Source organism: Mesoplodon densirostris, unplaced genomic scaffold (genome assembly GCF_025265405.1).
Source record: "Mesoplodon densirostris isolate mMesDen1 unplaced genomic scaffold, mMesDen1 primary haplotype scaffold_44, whole genome shotgun sequence".
In the NCBI taxonomy this organism is placed as follows: domain Eukaryota; kingdom Metazoa; phylum Chordata; class Mammalia; order Artiodactyla; family Ziphiidae; genus Mesoplodon; species Mesoplodon densirostris.
This window is the reverse complement of record NW_026778198.1, coordinates 2,830,223-2,850,526: the sequence shown is the minus strand read 5'-3', so window position 1 is coordinate 2,850,526 and position 20,304 is coordinate 2,830,223.

Below are 20,304 nucleotides of genomic sequence, written 5' to 3'. Positions count from 1 at the left end.
ATGTAATCACAATGGTCCATGCCATTGTCATCACAAAGCTGAATGACGCATGCCATCAGGATGCTCCTTGGACTTCTCCTCACAATGCTCCATGCCCTTGTCTTCACAATGTTCCAGGACCCCTGTAATCACAATGCCCCATTCCCCTTTTAATCAGTATGCTCCATGAGACTTGTCATCACAAGGCTCCATGGTTTTGTCATCACAATGCTCCAGGACCTTGTCATCACAGTGCTTCATGACCTTGTCATCAAAATTTACAATGGCCCTTGTCAACATAATGCTCCAAACCCTAATCATCACAATGCTCCGTTTTCTTTGTCATCACAATCCTTCATTACATTTGGTATCACAAAGCTCCATGCCATTGTCATCGCCATGGACCATGACATATGTCATCACAATGATCCCTGACACCTGTCTTCACAATACTCCATGACCTTATCATCACAATGCTCCATGCCCTTGTCATCACAATGCACCATGCCCACTCTCATCACAATAATCTATGAAACTTGTCAAACAAATGCTCCATGCCTCTGTCATCACAATGCTCCATGCCCTTGTCATCACAATGATCCATGACCCCTGTCATCACAATGCTCCATGACTCCAGTCATCACAATGCTTCATAACGTTTGTCATCACAATGGTCCATGTCCGCATCATCACAAGGCTCTGTGACCTTTGTAACCACAGTGCTCCATGAACTTTTCATCACAATTCTCTGAGAACCTTGTCATAACAATGCTCCATGTCTTTGTCAGAACAATGCTCCATGACAATTGTCATCACAATGTGCCACGTGCATTTCATCACAACGTTCCAAACCTTGTCATTGCAATGCTCCATAAACCTTGTAATCACAATGGTCCATGCACTTCTCATCAAAATGCTCTCTCACCAGAGATATCACAATGTTCCATCACTAGTCATCACAATACACCCTCATCCTTGTAATCACAATGTTCCATGACACTGTCATCACAATGCTACATCCCCTTATCATCACAATGTTCCATGACCCCTGCCATCACAATGTTCCATAAGCCCTGTCATCAAAATGCTCGATGACCCTTTCCATCCCAAAGCTCCAAGACCACTGTCATCACAATGTTCTATAACACCTGCCATCAAAATGTTCCATTATACTTTTTATCAAATTGCTGCATGATGCGGTCATCAAAATGCTCCCTGCCCTTCTCATCAAAATGCTCCATGATTTGTCATCACAAAGCTCCAAGACCCTTGGCATCACAATGCTCCATGTCACTGTCATCACAATGCTCCATGAACCATCTCATCACATTGCTCCATGCCCTTGTCATCACACAGCTCCATGACACTTGTCATCACAATGCTCGATGCCCTTCTCATCACAATGCTCCATGCCCTTGTCATTACAGTGCAGCATGACCCATGTATCACAGTGTTCCTTGCCCTTGTCATCACAATGCTCCATGCACACTCTCATCACAATAATCCCTGAAACATTTCAGACCGAAGTTCCATACCCTTCTCATCACAATGCTCCATTACCCCTGTCATAACAATGCATCATGACACCTGCCATCACAATGATCCACGGCCTAGTCATCAAAAGGTTCCATGATAATTCTCATCACAATGCTCAAGACCCCTGATATCAAAATGCTCCATGCCCTTGTCATCACAAAGCTCCATGACGCATGTCATCAGAATGTTCCATGGCCTTCTCATCACAGTGCTCCATGTCCTTGTCATCAAAATGCTCCAAGACCCTTGTAATCACAATGCTCCATGCCCCATTTCATCTCAATGCTCCATGAAATCTGTCATCACAATGCTCCAAGAACCTTGTAATCACAATGCTCCATGCCCCTTTTCATCTCAATGCTCCATGAACCCTGTCATCACAATGCACAATGCCCATCATCATAATGCTTCAGGCTATTGTCATCACAATGAAATCAATATTCTGCATGACCTCTGTCATCATAATGCTCCAAATCCTTGTGATCACAGTGTTGCATAACACGTATCATCACAACACCCCATGACGCTCATCATCACAATTATCCATGGTCTTCTCATCACAATGCTCCATGATCTTTGTCATCACAATGCTCAATCCACTTGTCATCACAATGCTCCCGGACCCTTTTCGTCAGTATGCTCCTTGAACCCTGTCATGACAAGTTTCCATGCATTTTTCATCACAATGATCCATGACCATTTCATCACAATGCTCCAAGTCCCTGTAATCACAATGCTCCATGCCCTTGTCATCACAAAACTCCATGACGCATGTCATCAGAATTCTCCATGGTCTTCTCATCACAATGCTCCATGCCCCTTTTCATCAGAATGCTCCATGAGACTTGCCATCACAAGTCTCCATGGTCTTCTCATCACAATGATCCAGGACCTTGACATCACCAGGATCCATGCCCTTGTCATCACAATGCTCCATGACCCCTGTCATCACAATAATCCATGGACATTTTCAGCCCAATGCTCCACGACCTTCTCATCACAATGCTCCATTGCCAATATCATCACAATGCTCCATGACCACTGTCATCACAACACTCCATGACACCTGACAACACAATGATCCAGGACTCTTGTCATCACAATGCTCCATTCCCTTGTCGTCACAATGCTACATGACACCTATCATCACAACTCTCCATGAACATTTTCATCCCAGTGCTCCATGACCCTTGTCATCACAATGATCCATGCCCTTGTCATCCCAATGCTCCATGACCCCTGTATTCACAATGCTCCTTGACGCTTGTCATCACAGTGCTCCATGACACATGTCATCACAATGCTCCATGCCTTTGTCAGCAAAATGCTACATGAATTTGTCATTACAATGCTCTATGCGCTTGTCATCACAATACTCCAATTCCATTGTCATCACAATCCTCCATGAACTTTGGGATCACATTGCTTCATGCCCTTGTCATCACAATGCTCCATGCTCCTTGAAATCAAAATGATCCATGACCTCTGTCATCACAATGCTCCAAACCCTTGTGATCACAATGTTCCATAACACTTGTCATCACAACGCTCCATGATGCCTGTCATCACAATACTCCATGCCCTTTTCATCACAATGCTCCATGACCTTTGTCACCACAATTCTCAATACACTTGTCATCACAATCCTCCCTGACACTTGTCATCAGAATGCTCCTTGAAACCTGTCACGAGAAGGCTCCATGCCTTTTTCATCACAATGCCCCATGCCATTTTCATCTGAATGCTCCATGCCATTGTCATCAAAATACTCCACAAGCTTGTCATCAGAATGCTCCATGACCCTTGTCATCACAATTCTCCATGCACTTTTCAGCACAATGCTCCCTGGCCCTTGTCTTCACAATGCTCCAAGCCATTGTCATAACAAGGCTCCATTACATTTGTCATCAGGATCCTCCCTGACACTTGGACTCACAGTGCTCCATGCCATCCTCATCACAATGGGCCATTACATATGTGATCACAATGCTCCCTGACACCTCTCTTCACAATACGGCATGACCTGGTAATCACAATGCTCCATGCCCTTGTCATCACAGTGTGCCATACCAACTCTCATCGCAATACTCCATGAAAGTTATTAGACCAATGTTCCATGTCCTTGTCATCACAATGCTCCATGCCCTTGTTACCACAATGCTCCATGACCCCTATCATCACAGTGCTCCGTGACTCCAGTCATCACAATGCTTCATGACCTTTGTCATCACAATGGTCCATGCCCTCGTCATCAACAGTCTCTGTGACCATTTTAACCACAATGCTCCATGAACTTTTCATCACAATGCTCTTTGACCCTTGTCATCAAAATGCTCTATGCCTTTCTCAGCACAATGCTCAATGACCCTTGTCATCACAATGCACCATGCGCTTGTCATCACATTGCTCCACAACATTGTCATCACAATGCTCCATAAAATTTGTCATCACAATGCTCCATGCACTTCTCATCAAAATGCTCTCTCACCACTGATATCACAATGCTACATCACTATTTGTCAATATACTCCCTCACCCCTGTCATCACAATGTTCCATGACTCCTGTCATCACAATGCTTCATGCACTTATCATCACAATGTTCGATGACCCCTGAAATCACAATGTTCCATAACACCTGTCATCAAAATATTCCTTGACACTTTTCATCAAATTGCTCCATGACCCTGTCATCAGAATGCTCCCTGCCCTTCTCATCACAGTGCACAACGCCCTTGCCATCAAAATGCTCCATGACCTTTGTCATCACAAAGATCCATGACCCTTGGCATCACAATGCTCCATGTCATTGTCATCACAGTGCTCCATGAACGCTCTCATCACATTGCTCCATGCCCTTGTCTTCACATAGCTCCATGACACATGTCATCAGAATGCTCCATGGCCTTCTCATCACAATGCTCCAAGCCCTTGCCATCACAATGCTCCATTACCCCTGTCATAACCATGACCCATGACCCCTGCCAGCACGATGTTCCATGGCCTTGTCATCACAAGGCTCCATAACACTTCTTATCACAATGCTCCAGTAACACTGTAATCACAATGCTCTATGCCCCTTTTCATCTCAATGATCCATGAACCCTGTCATCACAATGCACCATGCCCATCATCATAATGCTTCATGCAATTGTCATCACAACGAAATCAAAATGTTCCATGACCTCTGTCATAACAATGCTCCAAACCCTTGTGATCACAATATTCCATAACACTTGTCATCACAATGCCCCAGGATGCTCGTCATCACAATTATCCATGGTCTTCTCATCACAATGCTCCATGACTTTCGTCATCAAAATGCTCAATACACTTGTCATCAACATGCTCCCTGACACTTGTTCTCTGTATGCTCCTTGAACCCTGTCATGACAAGGCTCCATGCCTTTTTCATCACAATGATCCATGCCCTTTTCATCACAATGCTCCAAGTCCCATGTAATCACAATGGTACATGCCATTGTCATCACAAAGCTCAATGACGCATGCCATCAGAATGCTCCTTGGTCTTCTCCTCACAATGCTCCATGCCCTTGTCTTCACAATGATCCATGCCCTTGTCATCACAATGCTCCATGCCCATGTTATCACAATGCTCCATGACCCCTGTCATCACAATGCTCCGTGACTCCAGTCATCACAATGCTTCATGACTTTTGTCATCACAATGGTCCATGCCCTCGTCATCAACCGTCTCTGTGACCTTTTTAACCACAATGCTCCATGAACATTCTCAGCACAATGCTCCATGACCCTTGTCATCACATTTCTCCATGCGCTTTTCAGCACAATGCTCCATGACACATGTCATCACAATGCACCATGCACTTGTCATCACAGGGCTCCACAACATTGTCATCACAATGCTCCATAAAATTTGTCATCACAATGCTCCATGCACTTCTCATCAAAATGCTCTCTCACCACTGATATAACAATGCTACATCACTATTTGTCACAATACTCCCTCACCCCTGTCATCACAATGTTCCATGACTCCTGTCATCACAATGCTACATGCACTTATCATCACAATGTTCGATGACCCCTGAAATCACAATGTTCCATAACACCTGTCATCAAAATGTTCCATGACACTTTTCATCAAATTGCTCCATGACCCTGTCATCAGAATGCTCCCTGCCCTTCTCATCACAATGCACAACGCCCTTGCCACCAAAATGCTCCATGACCTTTGTCATCACAAAGATCCAAGACCCTTGGCATCACAATGCTCCATGTCATTGTCATCACAATGCTCCATGAACCCTCTCATCACATTGCTCCATGCCCTTGTCATCACACAGCTCCATGACACTTGTCATCACAATGCTCGATGCCCTTCTCATCACAATGCTCCATGCCTTTGTCATTACAGTCCTGCATGACCCATGTATCACAGTGTTCCGTGCCCTTGTCATCACAATGCTCCTTGCCCACACTCATCACAATAATCCATGAAACATTTCAGACCAAAGTTCCATACCCTTCTCATCACAATGCTCCATTACCCCTGTCATAACAATGCACCATGACACCTGCCATCACAATGATCCACGGCCTAGTGATCACAAGGTTCCATGATAATTCTCATCACAATGCTCAAGACCCCTGATATCACAATGCTCCATGCCCTTGTCATCACAAAGCTCCATGACGCATGTCATCAGAATGTTCCATGGCCTTCTCATCACAATGCTCCATGCCCTTGTCATCACAATGCTCCAAGACCCTTGTCATCACAGTGCTCCATGCTGCATTTCATCTCAATGCTCCATGAAATCTGTCATCACAATGCTCCAAGACCCTTGTAATCACAATGCTCCATGCCGCTTTTCATCTCAATGCTCCATGAACCCTGTCATCACAATGCACCATGCCCATCATCATAATGCTTCAGGCTATTGTCATCACAATGAAATCAATATTCTGCATGACCTCTGTCATCATAATGCTCCAAACCCTTGTGATCACAATGTTGCATAACACGTATCATCACAACACCCCATGATGCTCATCATCACAATTTTCCATAGTCTTCTCATCACAATGCTCCATGATCTTTGTCATAACAATGCTCAATACACTTGTCATCACAATGCTCCCTGACCCTTGTCGTCAGTATGCTCCTTGAACCCTGTCATGACAAGTTTCCATGCATTTTTCATCACAATGATCCATGACCATTTCATCACAATGCTCCAAGGTCACTGTAATCACAATGCTCCATGCCCTTGTCATCACAAAACTCCATGACGCATGTCATCAGAATTCTCCATGGCCTTCTCATCACAATGCTCTATGCCCTAGTCATAACAATGCTCCAAGACCCCTGTAATCACAATGCTCCATGCCCCTTTTCATCAGAATGCTCCATGAGACTTGCCATCACATGTCTCCATGGTCTTCTCATCACAATGTTCCAGGACCTTGACATCATCATGATGCATTCCCTTGTCATCACAATGCTCCATGAAACCTGTCATCAAAATAATCCATGAACATTTTCAGCCCAATGCTCCACGACCTTCTCATCACAATGCTCCATTGCCAATATCATCACAATGCTCCATGACCACTGTCACCACAACACTTCATGACACCTGACAACACAATGATCCAGGACTCTTGTCATCACAAAGCTCCATTCCCTTGTCGTCACAATGCTACATGACACCTGTCAGCACAACTCTCCATGAATATTTTCAGCCCAGTGCTCCATGACCCTTGTCATCACAATGATCCATGCCCTTGTCATCCCAATGCTCCATGACCCCTGTATTCACAATGCTCCTTGACGCTTGTCATCACAGTGCTCCATGACACATGTCATCACAATGCTCCATGCCTTTGTCAGCAAAATGCTACATGACCTTGTCATTACAATGCTCTATGCGCTTGTCATCACAATACTCCATTTCCATAGTCATCACAATCCTCCATGAACTTTGGGATCACATTGCTTCATGCCCTTGTCATCACAATGCTCCATGCTCTTTGAAATCAAAATGATCCATGACCTCTGTCATCACAATGCTCCAAACCCTTGTGATCACAATGTTCCATAACACTTTTCATCACAATGCTCCATGATGCCTGTCATCACAATACTCCATGCCCCTTTCATCACAATGCTCGATGACCTTTGTCACCACAATTCTCAATACACTTGTCATCACAATGCTCCCTGACACTTGTCATCAGAATGATCCTTGAAACCTGTCATGAAATGGCTCCATGCCTTTTTCATCACAATGCCATATGCCATTTTCATCACAATGCTCCATGCCATTGTCATCAAAATACTACACAAGCTTGTCATCAGAATGCTCCATGACCCTTGTCATCATAATTCTCCATGCACTTGTCAGCACAATGCTCCCTGACCCTTGTCATCACAATGCTCCAAGCCATTGTCATCACAATGCTCCATTACCTTTGTCATCAGAATCCTCCCTGACACTTGGCCTCACAATGCTCCATGCCATCCTCATCACAATGGGCCATTACATATGTGATCACAATGCTCCCTGACACTTGTTTTCACAATACGGCATGACCTGGTCATCACAATTCTCCATGCCCTTGTCATCACAGTGTGCCATTCCAATTCTCATCGCAATACTCCATGAAATTTGTTAGACCAATGTTCCATGTCCTTGTCATCACAATGCTCCATACACTTGTTATCACAATGCTCCATGACCCCTGTCATCACAATGCTCCGTGACTCCAGTCATCAAAATGCCTCATGACCTTTGTCATCACAATGGTCCATGCCCTCGTCATCAACAGTCTCTGTGACCTTTTTAACCACAATGCTCCATGAACATTTCATCACAATGCTCTTTGACCCTTGTCATCACAATGCACCATGCGCTTGTCATCACAGGGCTCCACAACATTGTCATCACAATGCTCCATAAAATTTGTCATCACAATGCTCCATACGCTTCTCATCAAAATGCTCTCTCACAACTGATATCACAATGCTACATCACTATTTGTCACAATACTCCCTCACCCCTGTCATCACAATGTTCCATGACACCTGTCATCACAATGCTACATGCACTTATCATCACAATGTTCGATGACCCCTGAAATCACAATGTTCCATAACACCTGTCATCAAAATGTTCCATGACACTTTTCATCAAATTGCTCCATGACCATGTCATCAGAATGCTCCCTGCCCTTCTCATCACAATGCACAACGCCCTTGCCATCAAAATGCTCCATGACCTTTGTCATCACAAAGATCCATGACCCTTGGCATCACAATGCTCCATGTCATTGTCATCACAATGCTCCATGAACGCTCTCATCACATTGCTCCATGCCCTTGTCTTCACATAGCTCCATGACACATGTCATCAGAATGCTCCATGGCCTTCTCATCACAATGCCCCTAGCCCTGGCCATCACAATGCTCCATTACCCCTGTCATAACAATGCTCCATGACCCCTGCCATCACGATGTTCCATGGCCTTGTCATCACAAGGCTCCATGACCCTTCTCATCACAATGCTCCAAGAACACTGTAATCACAATGCTCTATGCCCCTTTTCATCTCAATGATCCATGAACCCTGTCATCACAATGCACTATGCCCATCATCATAATGCTTCATGCTATTGTCATAACAACGAAATCAGAATGTTCCATGACCTCTGTCATAACAATGTTCCAAACCCTTGTGATCACAATATTCCATAAAACTTGTCATCACAATGACCCAGGATGCTCGTCATCACAATTATCCATGGTCTTCTCATCACAATGCTCCATGACCTTCGTCATCAAAATGCTCAATACACTTGTCATCAACATGCTCCCTGACACTTGTTGTCTGTATGCTCCTTGAACCCTGTCATGACAAGGCTCCATGCCTTTTTCATCACAATGATCCATGCCCTTTTCATCACAATGCTCCAAGTCCCATGTAATCACAATGGTCCATGCCATTGTCATCACAAAGCTCAATGACGCATGTCATCAGAATGCTCCTTGGTCTATTCTTCACAATGCTCCCTGCCCTTGTCTTCACAATGTTCCAAGACCCCTGTAATCACAATGCTCCATTCCCCTTTTAATCAGTATGCTCCATGAGACTTGTCATCACAAGGCTCCATGGTTTTGTCATCACAATGCTCCAGGACCTTGTCATCACAATGCTTCACGACCTTGTCATCAAAATTTTCAATGGCCTTTGTAATCATAATGCTCCAAACCCTAATCATCACAATGATCCATTATATTTGTCATCACAATCCTCCATTACATTTGGGATCACAAAGCTCCATGCCATTGTCATCGCCATGGACCATGACATATGTCATCACAATGTTCCTGACACCTGTCTTCACAATACTCCATGACCTTATCATCACAATGCTCCATGCCCTTGTCATCACAATGCATCATGCCCACTCTCATCACAATAATCTATGAAACTTGTCAGACCAATGCTCCATGCCACTGTCATCACAATTCTCCATGCCCTTGTCATCACAATGGTCCATGCCCGCGTCATCACAAGGCTCTGTGACCTTTGTAACCACAATGCTCCATGAACTTTTCATCACAATTCTCTGAGAAACTTATCATCACAATGCTCCATGTCTTTGTCAGAACAGTGCTCCATGAACATTGTCATCACAATGTGCCACGCGCATTTCATCACAACGTTCCAAACCTTGTCATTGCAATTCTCCATAAACCTTGTAATCACAATGGTCCATGCACTTCTCATCAAAATGCTCTCTCATCAGAGATATCACAATGTTCCATTACTAGTCATCACAATACACCCTCATCCTTGTAATCACAATGTTCCATGACACTGTCATCACAATGCTACATCCCCTTATCATCACAATGTTCCATGACCCCTGCCATCACAATGTTCCATAAGCCCTGTCATCAAAATGCTCCATGACCTTTTCCATCCCAAAGCTCCAAGACACCTGCCATCACAATATTCTATAACCCCTGCCATCAAAATGTTCCATTACACATTTTATCAAATTGCTGCATGACCCGGTCATCAAAATGGTCCCTGCCCTTCTCAGCAAAATGCTCCATGACTTGTAATCACAAAGCTCCATGACCCTTGTCATCACAATGCTCCATGTCATTGTCATCACAATGCTCCATGAACCCTCTCATCACATTGCTCCATGCCCTTGTCATCACAAAGCTCCATGACACTTGTCATCACAATGCTCGATGCCTTTCTCATCACAATGCTCCATGCCCTTGTCATTACAGTCCTGCATGACCCATGTATCACAGTGTTCCGTGCCCTTGTCATCACAATGCTCCATGCCCACTCTCATCACAATAATCCATGAAACATTTCAGACCAAAGTTCCATACCCTTCTCATCACAATGCTCCATTAACCCTGTCATAACAATGCACCATGACACCTGCCATCACAATGATCCACGGCCTAGTCATCAAAAGGTTCCATGATAATTCTCATCACAATGCTCAAGACCCCTGATATCACAATGCTCCATGCCCTGGTCATCACAAAGCTCCATGACGCACGTCATCAGAATGTTCCATGGCCTTCTCATCACAATGCTCCTTGCCCTTGTCATCACTATGCTCCAAGACCCTTGTCATCACAATGCTCCATGCCGCTTTTCATCTCAATGCTCCATGAACCCTGTCATCACAATGCACCATGCCCATCATCATAATGCTTCAGGCTATTGTCATCACAATGAAATCAATATTCTGCATGACCTCTGTCATCATAATGCTCTAAACCCTTGTGATCACAATGTTGCATAACACGTATCATCACAACACCCCATGACGCTCATCATCACAATTATCCATGGTCTTCTCATCACAATGCTCCATGATCTTTGTCATCACAATGCTCAATACACTTGTCATCACAATGCTCCCTGACCCTTGTCGTCAGTATGCTCCTTGAACCCTGTCATGACAAGTTTCCATGCATTTTTCATCACAATGATCCATGACCATTTCATCACAATGCTCCTAGGTCCCTGTAATCACAATGCTCCATGCCCTTGTCATCACAAAACTCCATGACGCATGTCATCAGAAAGCTCCATGGCCTTCTCATCACAATGCTCTATGCCATAGTCATAACAATGCTCCAAGACCCCTGTAATCACAATGCTCCATGCCCCTTTTCATCAGAATGCTCCATGAGACTTGCCATCACATGTCTCCATGGTCTTCTCATCACAATGTTCCAGGACCTTGACATCACAATGATCCATTCCCTTGTCATCACAATGCTCCATGACCCCTGTCATCACAATAATCCATGAACATTTTCAGCCCAATGCTCCACGACCTTCTCATCACAATGCTCCATTGCCAATATCATCACAATGCTCCATGACCACTGTCATCACAACACTCCATGACACCTGACAACACAATGATCCAGGACTCTTGTCATCACAATGCCCCATTCCCTTGTCGTCACAATGCTACATGACACCTGTCATCACAACTCTCCATGAACATTTTCAGCCCAGTGCTCCATGACCCTTGTCATCACAATGATCCATGCCCTTGTCATCCCAATGCTCCATGACCCCTGTATTCACAATGCTCCTTGACGCTTGTCATCACAGTGCTCCATGACACATGTCATCACAATGCTCCATGCCTTTGTCAGCAAAATGCTACATGACATTGTCATTACAATGCTGTATGCACTTCTCATCACAATACTCCATTTCCATTGTCATCACAATCCTCCATGAACTTTGGGATCACATTGCTTCATGCCCTTGTCATCACAGTGCTCCATGCTCCTTGAAATCAAAATGATCCATGACCTCTCTCATCACAATGCTCCAAACCCTTGTGATCACAATGTTCCATAACACTTGTCATCACAACGCTCCATGATGCCTGTCATCACAATACTCCATGCCCTTTTCATCACAATGCTCCATTACCTTTGTCATCAGAATCCTCCCTGACACTTGGCATCACAATGCTCCATGCCATCCTCATCACAATGGGCCATTACATATGTGATCACAATGCTCCCTGACACCTGTCTTCACAATACGGCATGACCTGGTCATCACAATGCTCCATGCCCTTGTCATCACAGTGTGCCATTCCAACTCTCATCCCAATACTCCATGAAAGTTATTAGACCAATGTTCCATGCCCTTGCCATCACAATGCTCCATGCTATTGTTATCACAATGCTCCATGACCCTGTCATCACAATGCTCCGTGACTCCAGTCATCACAATGCTTCATGACCTTTGTCATCACAATGGTCCATGCCCTCGTCATCAACAGTCTCTGTGACCTTTTTAACCACAATGCTCCATGAACTTTTCATCACAATGCTCTTTGACCCTTGTCATCACAATGCTCTATGCCTTTCTCAGCACAATGCTCCATGACCCTTGTCATCACAATTCTCCTTGCGCTGGGCAGTACAATGATGCATGACACATGTCATCACAATGCACAACGCCCTTGCCATCAAAATGCTCCATGACCTTTGTCATCACAAAGATCCATGACCCTTGTCATCACAATGCTCCATGCCCCTTTTCATCTCAATGCTCCATGAACCCTGTCATCACAATGCACCATGCCCATCATCATAATGCTTCAGGCTATTGTCATCACAATGAAATCAATATTCTGCATGACCTCTGTCATCATAATGCTCCAAACCCTTGTGATCACAATGTTGCATAACACGTATCATCACAACACCCCATGACGCTCATCATCACAATTTTCCATGGTCTTCTCATCACAATGCTCCCTGACCCTTGTCATCACAATGCTCCAAGCCATTGTCATCACAATGCTCCATTACCTTTTTCATTAGAATCCCTCATGACACTTGGCATCACAATGCTCCATGCCATTGTCATCACAATGGGCCATTACATATGTCATCACAATGCTCCCTGACACCTCTCTTCACAATACTGCATGACCTGGTCATCACAAAGTTCCATGCCCTTGTCATCACAATGCGCCATTGCAACTCTCATCACAATAATCCATGAAACTTATTAGACCAATGCTGCATGCCAATGTCATCACAATGCTCCATGCACTTGTTATCACAATGTTCCAAGACCCCTGTAATCAGAATGCTCCATGCCCCTTTTCATCAGTATGCTCCATGAGACTTGTCATCACAAGGCTCCATGGTTTTCTCATCACAATGCTCCAGGACCTTGTCATCACAATTCTTCACGACATTGTCATGAAAATTCTCAATGGCCCTTGTCATCATAATGCTCCAAGCCCTAGTCATCACAATGCTCCATTATATTTGTCATCACAATCCTCCATTACATTTGGCATCACAATGCTCCCTGCCATTGTCATCGCAATGGACCATGACATATGTCATCACAATGCTCCCTGACACCTGTCTTCACAATACTCCATGCCCTTGTCATCACAATGATCCATGCCCTTGTCATCACAATGCACCATGTCCTCTGTCATCACAATAATCTCTGAAACTAGTCAGACCAAAGCTCCATGCCCCTGTCATCACAATGTTCCATGCCCTTTTCATCACAATGCTCCATGACCCCTGTCATCACAATGCTCCGTGACTCCAGTCATCACAATGCTTCATAACGTTTGTCATCACAACGGTCCATGTAAGCATCATCACAAGGCTCTGTGACTTTTTAAACAAAATGTCCTTGAACTTTTCATCACAATGCTCTGTGACCTTTGTCATCACTATACTCCATGTCTTTGTCAGAACAATGCTCCATAACCCTTGTCATCACAATGTGCCATGCGCTTTTCATCACAATGATCCAAAAACTTGTCATCGCTATGCTCCATAAACCTTGTAATCACAATGCTCCATGCACTTCTCATCCAAATGCTCTCTCACATGAGATATCACAATGTTCCATCACTAGTCATCACAATCCTCCCTCACCCCCGTTATCACAATATTCCATGACCCCTGTCATCACAATGCTACATCCCCTTATCAGCACAATGTTCCATGACCCCTGACATCAAAATGTTCCATAACCCCTTTCATCAAAATGCTCTATGACCCATTTCATCCCAAAGCTCCATGACCCCTGGCATCACAATGTTCTATAACCCCTGTCATCAAAAGGTTCCATTACACTTTTCATCAAATTGCTGCATGACCCTGTCATCAAAATGCTCCATGACCTTTGTCATCACAAAGCTCCATGACCTTTGGCATCACAATGCTACATGTCATTGTCATCACAATGCTCCATGAACCCTCTCATCACATTGCTTCATGCCCTTGTCATAACAAAGCTCCATGGCACTTGTCATCACATTGCTCGATGCCCTTCTCATCACAATAATCCATGCCCTTGTCATTACAATCCTCCATGACCCATGTATCACAGTGTACCGTGCCCTTGTCATCACAATGTGCCATGTCCACTCTCATCACAATAATCCATGAAACATTTCAGACCAAAGCTCAATGCCCTTCTCATCACAATGCTCCATTACTTCTGTCATATCAAGCTCCATGACACCTGCCATCACAATGTTCCCGGGCCTTGTCATCACAAGGCTCCATGACCCTTGTCATCACAATGCTCCAAGACCCATGTAATCACAATGCTCCATGCCCTAGTCAAAAAAGCTCCATGACGCATGTCATCAGAATGTTCCATGGCCTTCTCCTCACAATGCTCCAAGCCCTTGTCAGCACAATGCTCCAAGACCCCCGTAATCACAATGCTCCATGCCCCTTTTCATCAGAATGCTCCATTAGACTTGTCATCACAAGTCTCCATGGTCATCTCATCACAATGCTCCATTCCCTTGTCATCACAATGCTCCATGACCCCTGTCATCACAATACTCCATGAATATTTTCAGCACAATGCTCCATGACCTTCTCATCACAATGCTCCATGACCAATATTATCACAATGCTCCATAACCACTGTCATCACAAAACTCCATGACACCTGACAACACAATGATCCGGGACTCTTGTCATCACAATGCTCCAAGACCCCTGCAATCACAGTGCTCCATGTCCCCTGTCATCACAATACTCCATGTACATTTTCAGCCCAATGCTCCATGACACTTGTCATCACAATGATCCATGCCGTTGTCATCCCAATGCTCCATGACCCCTGTATTCACAATGCTCCTTGACGCTTGTCATCACAGTGCTCCATGACACATGTCATCACAATGCTCCATGCCTTTGTCAGCAAAATGCTACATGACATTGTCATTACAATGCTCTATGCACTTGTCATCACAATACTCCATTTCCATTGTCATCACAATCCTCCATAAACTTTGGAATCACATTGCTTCATGCCCTTGTCATCACAATGCTCCATGCTCCTTGAAATCAAAATGATCCATGACCTCTGTCATCACAATGCTCCAAACCCTTGTGATCACAATGTTCCATAACACTTGTCATCACAACGCTCCATGATGCCTGTCACCACAATACTCCATGCCCTTTTCATCACAATGCTCCTTGACCTTTGTCACCACAATTCTCAATACACTTGTCATCACAATGCTCCCTGACACTTGTCATCAGAATGCTCCTTGAAACCTGTCACGAAAAGGCTCCATGCCTTTTACATCACAATGCCCCATGCCATTTTCATCATAATGTTCCATGCCGTTGTCATCAAAATACTCCACAAGCTTGTCATCAGAATGCTCCATGACCCTTGTCATCACAATTCTCCATGCACTTGTCAGCACAGTGCTCCCTGACCCTTGTCATCACAATGCTCCAAGCCATTGTCATCACAATGCTCCATGACCTTCGTCATCACAATTCTCAATACACTTGTCATCAACATGCTCCCTGACACTTGTTGTCTGTATGCTCCTTGAACCCTGTCATGACAAGGCTCCATGCCTTTTTCATCACAATGATCCATGCCCTTTTCATCACAATGCTCCAAGTCCCATGTAATCACAATGGTCCATGCCATTGTCATCACAAAGCACAATGACGCATGCCATCAGAATGCTCCTTGGTCTTCTCCTCACAATGCTTCATGCCCTTGTCTTCACAATGTTCCAAGACCCCTGTAATCACAATACTCCATTCCCCTTTTCATCAGTATACTCCATGAGACTTGTCATCACAAGACTCCATGGTTTTGTCATCACAATGCTCCAGGACCTTGTCATCACAATGCTTCACGAACTTGTCATCAAAATTTTCAATGGCCTTGTCATCATAATGTTTCAAGCCCTAATCATCACAATGCTCCATTATATTTGTCATCACAATCCTCCATTACATTTGGTATCACAAAGCTCCATGCCATTGTCATCGCCATGGACCATGACATATGTCATCATAATACTCCCTGACACCTGTCTTCACAATACTCCATGACCTTATCATCACAATGCTCCATGCCCTTGTCATCACAATGCACCATGCCCACTCTCATCACAATAATCTATGAAACTTGTCAGACCAATGCTCCATGCCACTGTCATCACAATGCTCCATGTCCTTTTCATCACAATGCTCCATGACCCCTGTCATCACAATGCTCCGTGACTCCAGTCATCACAATGCTTCATAACGTTTGTCATCACAATGGTCCATGCCCGCGTAATCACAAGCCTCTGTGACCTTTGTAACCACAATGCTCCATGAACTTTTCATCACAATTCTCTGAGAAACTTGTCATCACAATGCTCCATGTCTTTGTCTGAACAATGCTCCATGACCATTGTCATCACAATGTGCCACGTGCATTTCATCACAACGTTCCAAACCTTGTCATTGCAATGCTCCATAAACCTTGTAATCACAATGGTCCATGCACTTCTCATCAAAATGTTCTCTCACCAGAGATATCACAATGTTCCATCACTAGTCATCACAATACACCCTCATCCTTGTAATCACAATGTTCCATGACACTGTCATCACAATGCTACATCCCCTTATCATCCCAATGTTCCATGACCCCTGCCATCACAATGTTCCATAAGCCCTGTCATCAAAATGCTCCATGACCCTTTCCATTCCAAAGTTCCAAGACCCCTGCCATCACAATGTTCTATAACCCCTGCCATCAAAATGTTCCATTACAATTTTTATCAAATTGCTGCATGACCCGGTCATCAAAATGCTCCCTGCCCTTCTCATCAAAATGCTCGATGACTTGTCATCACAAAGCTCCAAGACCCTTGGCATCACAATGCTCCATGTCATTGTCATCACAATGCTCCATGAGCCCTCTCACCACCATGCTCCATGCCCTTGTCATCACACAGCTCCATGACACTTGTCATCACAATGCTCGATGCCCTTCTCATCACAATGCTCCATGCCCTTGTCATTACAGTCCTGCATGAGCCATGTATCACAGTGTTCCGTGCCCTTGTCATCACAATGCTCCATGCCCACTCTCATCACAATAATCCATGAAACATTTCAGACCAAAGTTCCATACCCTTCTCATCACAAAGCTCCATTAACCCTGTCATAACAATGCACCATGACACCTGCCATCACAATGATCCACGGCCTAGTCATCACAAGGTTCCATGATAATTCTCATCACAATGCTCAAGACCCCTGATATCATAATGCTCCATGCCCTTGTCATCACAAAGCTCCATGACGCATGTCATCAGAATGTTCCATGGCCTTCTCATCACAATGCTCCATGCCCTTGTCATCACAATGCTCCAAGACCTTTGTCATCACAATGCTCCATGCCCCATTTCATCTCAATGCTCCATGAAGTCTGTTATCACAATGCTCCAAGACCCTGTAATCACAATCCTCCATGCCCCTTTTCATCTCAATGCTCCATGAACCCTGTCATCACAATGCACCATGCCCATCATCATAATGCTTCAGGCTATTGTCATCACAATGAAATCAATATTCTGCATGACCTCTGTCATCATAATGCTCCAAACCCTTGTGATCACAATGTTGCATAACACGTATCATCACAACACCCCATGACGCTCATCATCACAATTTTCCATGGTCTTCTCATCACAATGCTCCATGATCTTTGGCATCACAATGCTCAATACACTTGTCATCACAATGCTCCCTGAACCTTGTCGTCAGTATGCTCCTGGAACCCTCTCATGACAAGTTTCCATGCATTTTTCATCACAATGATCCATGACCATTTCATCACAATGCTCCAAGGTCCCTGTAATCACAATGCTCGATGCCCTTGTCATCACAAAACTCCATGACCACTCTCATCACAACACTCCATGACACCTGACAACACAATAATCCGGGACCCTTGTCATCACAATGCTCCAAGACCCCTGTCATCACAATACTCCATGAACATTTTCAGCCCAATGCTCCATGACCTTCTCATCACAATGCTCCATGCCCTTGTCATCACAATGCACCATATCCACTTTCATCACAATAATCTATGAAACTTGTCAGACCAGTGCTCAATGTCCCTGTCAACACAATGCTCCAAGACCCATGTAATCACAATGCTCCATGCCCTTGTCATCACAAAGCTCCATGACGCATGTCATCAGAATGTTCCATTGCCTTCTCCTCACAATGCTCCATGCCCTTGTCATCACAATGCTCCAAGACCCCCGTAATCACAATGCTCCATGCCCCTTTTCATCAGAATGCTCCATTAGACTAGTCATCACAAGTCTCCATGCTTAACTCATCACAGTCCTCCAAGACCTTGTCATCACCATGCTCCATTCCCTTGTCATCACAATGCTCCATGACCCCTGTCATCACAATACTCCATGAACATATTCAGCCCAGTGCTCCATGACATTCTCATCACAATGCTCCATGACAAATATCATCACAATGCTCCATGACCACAGTCATCACAACACCCCATGACACCTGACAACACAGTGATCTGAGACCCTTGTCATCGTAATGCTCCAAGACCCCTGTAATCACAATGCTCCATGACCCCTGTCATCAAAATACTTCATGAACATTTTCAGCCCAATGCTCCATGACCCTTGTCATCAAAATGGTCCATGTCCTTGTTATCCCAATGCTCCATGACCCCTGTATTCACAATGCTCCGTGACGCTTGTCATCACAGTGCTCCATGACACCTGTCATCACAATGCTCCATGCCTTTGTCAGCAAAATGCTACATGACCTTGTCATTACAATGCTCTATGCGCTTGTCATCACAATACTCCATTACCATTGTCATCACAATCCTCCATGAACCTTGGGATCACATTGATTCATGCCCTTGTCATCACAGTGCTCCATGCTCCTTGAAATCAAAATGATCCATGACCTCTGTCATCACAATGTTCCAATCCCTTGTGATCACAATGTTCCAAAGCACTTGTCCTCACAACGCTCCATGATGCCTGTCATCACAATACTCCATGCCCTTTTCATCACAATGCTCCATGAACTTTGTCATCACAATTCTCAATAAACTTGTCCTCACAATGCTCCCTGACACTTGTCGTCATAATGCTCCTTGAAACCTGGCACGAAAAGGCTCCATGCCTTTTTCATCACAAAGCCCCATGCCGTTTTCATCCCAATGCTCCATGCCATTGTCATCAAAATACTCCACAAGCTTGTCATCAGAATGCTCCCTGACCCTTGTCATCACAATGCTCCAAGCCATTGTCATCACAATGCTCCATTACCTTTTTCATCAGAATCCCTCATGACACTTGGCATCACAATGCTCCATGCCATTTTCATCACAATGGGCCATTACATATGTCATCA